A 6,848-nucleotide genomic window follows, 5' to 3' on the forward strand; every position below is an offset into this window, starting at 1 on the left:
GGCACACAGACAGCCAACATCCCGAAGGCGAGTATTGGAGGGAGGGTTAGGACCGGGGGAGGGGGTGTTAGGGAAGGCACTAGGAGGGGGGGGGGTTAGTCCTAGCTGCCACCCCCTGAGGGTTAGCCCTATCCGCCACCCCCCCCAGAGGGTTAGGATTAGGATTAGGTATCATGTGACTGCTGGAATCCCGAGCGCCGGATGCCATACCCAACCCCCTTTACTTTTTCAGGCATTTCTATCTCTCCTCTCTCTATGGTGTTCCGATTGCCCACTTTCCCTTGTGCTTTTCTCTCTCTCTCCTTTGTTTAGAGCATCAGTTTCTGTAGTCCACTTTATCCTTATTTTTTCCAGTGTTTCACTATCTCTCTGATGTAATGAGGATGTATGGTCTAGAGGGATCAGTAATGCATTGTACTGTATAGAGGCGTCAGGGATGTAGCGTAGGGTATAGAGGCGTCAGGGATGTAGCGTAGGTTATAGAGGCATCAGGAATGTAGCGTAGGGAATAGAGGCGTCAGGGATTTAGCTTAGGGAATATAGGCATCAGGGATGTACTAGCAGGTATATAGAGGTCAGTGTACTGTATAGAGGGGTCAGTAATGCAGTGATGGTTATAGAAAGGTCAGTGATGTAGTGTAGGGTATAGAGGGGTCAGTTATGTAGTGTGGGGTAAAGAGGGGTCAGTAAAGATACTAAGCTGAAGTACTTAGAACACTTCTTGAATTAAGACACAACCTGCAAGAAAAAGTATGCAATATGGGTGAAAAGGCAAATGTCAGAGGTCTGATACAAGTGACCAGCTCCACACCTTGCACCACATAGCGTTATGTTAAACTGGGATATGTTCTTTTTTGGTGTGTGTGTGTGTGTGTGTGTGTGTGTGTGTGTGTGTGTGTGTGTGTGTGTGTGTATGTGTGTGTGTGTGTGTGTGTGGGGGGGGGGTGCCAAAGGAAATTTTTGCCATTGGCTCCTTTGGTCTAGAACCAGCCCTGATCACAAAATATTTTTGTCTGAGCAGACTGGACACTGATCAGCGTTGGCTCATTCTCAGCCCCCCGCCCAGCCTCTGCTGCCAACAGACTGCTTTTAGCTAGTTAACCTTCTGCCTTCCCTATCTATGACACAGACTGCTGCTAATGCTACCAGAATGTTCCCAGTGGCTTCACACCAACAGTGAATCCCAGCCGATGATGTAGGGCAGCGTGTGGGGGAGGGGGTCAGTTGCTGTGGCTCCAACATGGTAACCGCCAATGGACTGCAATGCTTTATCGAAAGGGGGGGCGCTAGTCCCTTACTTTGCCAGGGGCGCTTGGACCCCTAGCTACACCTCTGTTGACCCTAACCGATACCCCTAAACTAACCATAATTCCTGCTGTAAAAATCCATGTTTCTATGTATATAGGGGGTCATTCCGAGTTGATCGCTTGCTGCCGTTGTTCGCTGCGTAGCAATCAGTTGAAAAAAAATGGCTAATCTGTGCATGCGCATGCTCCGTAATGTGCATGCGCATCGTACGGGTACAAAGTCCATTGTGGTTTTGCACTAGTTCTAGCGATTATTCCAATCACAGAACAGGCCACAAGGAGATTGACAGAAAGAGGGCGTTTCTGGGTGTCAACTGACCGTTTTCAGGGAGTGCTTGGAAAAATGCAGGCGTGGCAGAAGAAATGCAGACGTGGCTGGGCATTCGCTGGATGGGTGTGTGACATCAAAAGCCGTCCCTCGGTTGTTAGAATCAACGCACACGAAGTGTAACTACAGTGCTGGTCTTATTTTGAAACGATTTTGCAGGCGCTCTGCTGCTCAAGTGTTCGCACTTCTCCAAAGTGAATATACACTCTCCAGTGGGCAGCGACAATGCGTTTGCATGGCTGCTAAAAACTGCTAGCGAGCAATCAACTCAGAATGAACCCCATAGTGTATTGCAAGAAAATATCTGTAAATCCAATGGTACCGTAAGTGCGGTATATACTCGCACTTCTTTGCGGGGTGAGAACATCTCCCCTAAGTGAAGTCAGCCCTATGAATAGAGTTTGTGTGATCCCTGTGCAGCAGTCACAGAAAGGGTTCATCTCTGCAGTTTGTCACTCAAATTACATTGCTGCATTTTTTCTAGAAGTGGATCTGAGAGCTGTTACCCGCAGACCAGCTACAATAATTATCCTGGGTACTCACTAGACCAGTGGTTCTCAAACTGCACCCTGGGGTGCCTCAGGACACTTGCAGGGGTGCCTTGGATTGGTGGTCCAGGACCAATTCAAAATATTTATAGTTAGTGTTATAGGCAAAACCAGTGCTGTTGGCTGGCAATCATAACATATGTGCACAAGCAGAAGCAAATCCTGTCCCCTACCAAAGGGCCAGTGCTAGGGTGTTTGGCGCCTCCCTGCAAACTATTAATTTGGGCCCTCTCTCCAATACTTAATAAAGGGACAGTGCGCTCCTTAAAAAAAGAAGGTGTGGTATCACAAGGAAGGGGCATGGCCACACAATAGCACCCCAAATCAAAATACGCCACACAGTAGCACTATCTTATTGTCATTACACCGCATGTAATAATAATAATAATAATAATAATACCCACAGTCGCAGTGCCCTTTATACACATAACCACCATATCAGTGCAGCTTACACACATAATGCCAACAGTAGCAGTGCCCCTTCTACACATGCCCACGGTGGCAATCCTTTACATGGCAAATATCAACCTGGTTTTGCCATGTAAAGGATTGCCACTTTAAAAAACAAACAATAAAAAAAAAAAAAAACAACAGGAAAAAACTAGAGATGAGCGGGTTCGGTTTCTCTGAATCCGAACCCGCCAGAACTTCATGTTTTTTTTCACGGGTCCGAGCGACTCGGATCTTCCCGCCTTGCTCGGTTAACCCGAGCGCGCCCGAACGTCATCATGACGCTGTCGGATTCTCGCGAGGCTCGGATTCTATCGCGAGACTCGGATTCTATATAAGGAGCCGCGCGTCGCCGCCATTTTCACACGTGCATTGAGATTGATAGGGAGAGGACGTGGCTGGCGTCCTCTCCGTTTAGAATAGATTAGAGAGACACTTGATTTACTAATTTTGGGGAGCATTAGGAGTACTCAGTACAGTGCAGAGTTTTGCTGATAGTGACCACCAGTTTTATTTATAATCCGTTCTCTGCCTGAAAAAAGCGATACACAGCACACAGTGACTCAGTCACATACCATATCTGTGTGCACTGCTCAGGCTCAGGCCAGTGTGCTGCATCATCTATTATCTATATATAATATTATATATATCTGTCTGACTGCTCAGCTCACACAGCTTATAATTGTGGGGGAGACTGGGGAGCACTACTGCAGTGCCAGTTATAGGTTATAGCAGGAGCCAGGAGTACATAATATATTATATAGTGAGTGACCACCAGACACACAGTGCAGTTTATTTAATATATCCGTTCTCTGCCTGAAAAAAGCGATACACACAGTGACTCAGTCAGTCACATACCATATCTGTGTGCACTGCTCAGGCTCAGGCCAGTGTGCTGCATCATCTATATATATTATATATCTGTCTGACTGCTCAGCTCACACAGCTTATAATTGTGGGGGAGACTGGGGAGCACTACTGCAGTGCCAGTTATAGGTTATAGCAGGAGCCAGGAGTACATAATATTATATTAAAATTAAACAGTGCACACTTTTGCTGCAGGAGTGCCACTGCCAGTGTGACTAGTGACCAGTGACCTGACCACCAGTATATATAATATTAGTAGTATACTATCTCTTTATCAACCAGTCTATATTAGCAGCAGACACAGTACAGTGCGGTAGTTCACGGCTGTGGCTACCTCTGTGTCGGCACTCGGCAGCCCGTCCATAATTGTATATACCACCTAACCGTGGTTTTTTTTTCTTTCTTTATACATACATACTAGTTACGAGTATACTATCTCTTTATCAACCAGTCTATATATTAGCAGCAGACACAGTACAGTGCGGTAGTTCACGGCTGTGGCTACCTCTGTGTCGGCACTCGGCAGCCCGTCCATAATTGTATATACCACCTAACCGTGGTTTTTTTTCTTTCTTTATACATACATACTAGTTACGAGTATACTATCTCTTTATCAACCAGTCTATATATTAGCAGCAGACACAGTACAGTGCGGTAGTTCACGGCTGTGGCTACCTCTGTGTCGGCACTCGGCAGCCCGTCCATAATTGTATATACCACCTAACCGTGGTTTTTTTTTCTTTCTTTATACATACATACTAGTTACGAGTATACTATCTCTTTATCAACCAGTCTATATATTAGCAGCAGACACAGTACAGTGCGGTAGTTCACGGGGCTACCTCTGTGTCGGCACTCGGCAGCCCGTCCATAATTGTATATACCACCTAACCGTGGTTTTTTTTTCTTTCTTTATACATACATACTAGTTACGAGTATACTATCTCTTTATCAACCAGTCTATATATTAGCAGCAGACACAGTACAGTGCGGTAGTTCACGGCTGTGGCTACCTCTGTGTCGGCACTCGGCAGCCCGTCCATAATTGTATATACCACCTAACCGTGGTTTTTTTTTCTTTCTTTATACATACATACTAGTTACGAGTATACTATCTCTTTATCAACCAGTCTATATTAGCAGCAGACACAGTACAGTGCGGTAGTTCACGGCTGTGGCTACCTCTGTGTCGGCACTCGGCAGCCCGTCCATAATTGTATATACCACCTAACCGTGGTTTTTTTTTCTTTCTTTATACATACATACTAGTTACGAGTATACTATCTCTTTATCAACCAGTCTATATATTAGCAACAGACACAGTACAGTGCGGTAGTTCACGGCTGTGGCTACCTCTGTGTCGGCACTCGGCAGCCCGTCCATAATTGTATATACCACCTAACCGTGGTTTTTTTTTCTTTCTTTATACATACATACTAGTTACGAGTATACTATCTCTTTATCAACCAGTCTATATATTAGCAGCAGACACAGTACAGTGCGGTAGTTCACGGCTGTGGCTACCTCTGTGTCGGCACTCGGCAGCCCGTCCATAATTGTATATACCACCTAACCGTGGTTTTTTTTTCTTTCTTTATACATACATACTAGTTACGAGTATACTATCTCTTTATCAACCAGTCTATATATTAGCAGCAGACACAGTACAGTGCGGTAGTTCACGGCTGTGGCTACCTCTGTGTCGGCACTCGGCAGCCCGTCCATAATTGTATACTAGTATCCAATCCATCCATCTCCATTGTTTACCTGAGGTGCCTTTTAGTTGTGCCTATTAAAATATGGAGAACAAAAATGTTGAGGTTCCAAAATTAGGGAAAGATCAAGATCCACTTCCACCTCGTGCTGAAGCTGCTGCCACTAGTCATGGCCGAGACGATGAAATGCCAGCAACGTCATCTGCCAAGGCCGATGCCCAATGTCATAGTACAGAGCATGTCAAATCCAAAACACCAAATATCAGTAAAAAAAGGACTCCAAAACCTAAAATAAAATTGTCGGAGGAGAAGCGTAAACTTGCCAATATGCCATTTACCACACGGAGTGGCAAGGAACGGCTGAGCCCAGGCCTATGTTCATGGCTAGTGGTTCAGCTTCACATGAGGATGGAAGCACTCAGCCTCTCGCTAGAAAAATGAAAAGACTCAAGCTGGCAAAAGCAGCACAGCAAAGAACTGTGCATTCTTCGAAATCCCAAATCCACAAGGAGAGTCCAATTGTGTCGGTTGCGATGCCTGACCTTCCCAACACTGGACGTGAAGAGCATGCGCCTTCCACCATTTGCACGCCCCCTGCAAGTGCTGGAAGGAGCACCCGCAGTCCAGTTCCTGATAGTCAGATTGAAGATGTCAGTGTTGAAGTACACCAGGATGAGGAGGATATGGGTGTTGCTGGCGCTGGGGAGGAAATTGACCAGGAGGATTCTGATGGTGAGGTGGTTTGTTTAAGTCAGGCACCCGGGGAGACACCTGTTGTCCGTGGGAGGAATATGGCCGTTGACATGCCAGGTGAAAATACCAAAAAAATCAGCTCTTCGGTGTGGAGGTATTTCACCAGAAATGCGGACAACAGGTGTCAAGCCGTGTGTTCCCTTTGTCAAGCTGTAATAAGTAGGGGTAAGGACGTTAACCACCTCGGAACATCCTCCCTTATACGTCACCTGCAGCGCATTCATAATAAGTCAGTGACAAGTTCAAAAACTTTGGGTGACAGCGGAAGCAGTCCACTGACCAGTAAATCCCTTCCTCTTGTAACCAAGCTCACGCAAACCACCCCACCAACTCCCTCAGTGTCAATTTCCTCCTTCCCCAGGAATGCCAATAGTCCTGCAGGCCATGTCACTGGCAATTCTGACGAGTCCTCTCCTGCCTGGGATTCCTCTGATGCATCCTTGCGTGTAACGCCTACTGCTGCTGGCGCTGCTGTTGTTGCCGCTGGGAGTCGATGGTCATCCCAGAGGGGAAGTCGTAAGCCCACTTGTACTACTTCCAGTAAGCAATTGACTGTTCAACAGTCCTTTGCGAGGAAGATGAAATATCACAGCAGTCATCCTACTGCAAAGCGGATAACTGAGGCCTTGGCATCCTGGGTGGTGAGAAACGTGGTTCCGGTATCCATCATTACTGCAGAGCCAACTAGAGACTTGTTGGAGGTACTGTGTCCCCGGTACCAAATACCATCTAGGTTCCATTTCTCTAGGCAGGCGATACCGAAAATGTACACAGACCTCAGAAAAAGAGTCACCAGTGTCCTAAAAAATGCAGCTGTACCCAATGTCCACTTAACCACGGACATGTGGACAAGTGGAGCAGGGCAGGGTCAGGACTATAT

Source organism: Pseudophryne corroboree, unplaced genomic scaffold (genome assembly GCF_028390025.1).
Source record: "Pseudophryne corroboree isolate aPseCor3 unplaced genomic scaffold, aPseCor3.hap2 scaffold_417, whole genome shotgun sequence".
Lineage (NCBI taxonomy): Eukaryota > Metazoa > Chordata > Amphibia > Anura > Myobatrachidae > Pseudophryne > Pseudophryne corroboree.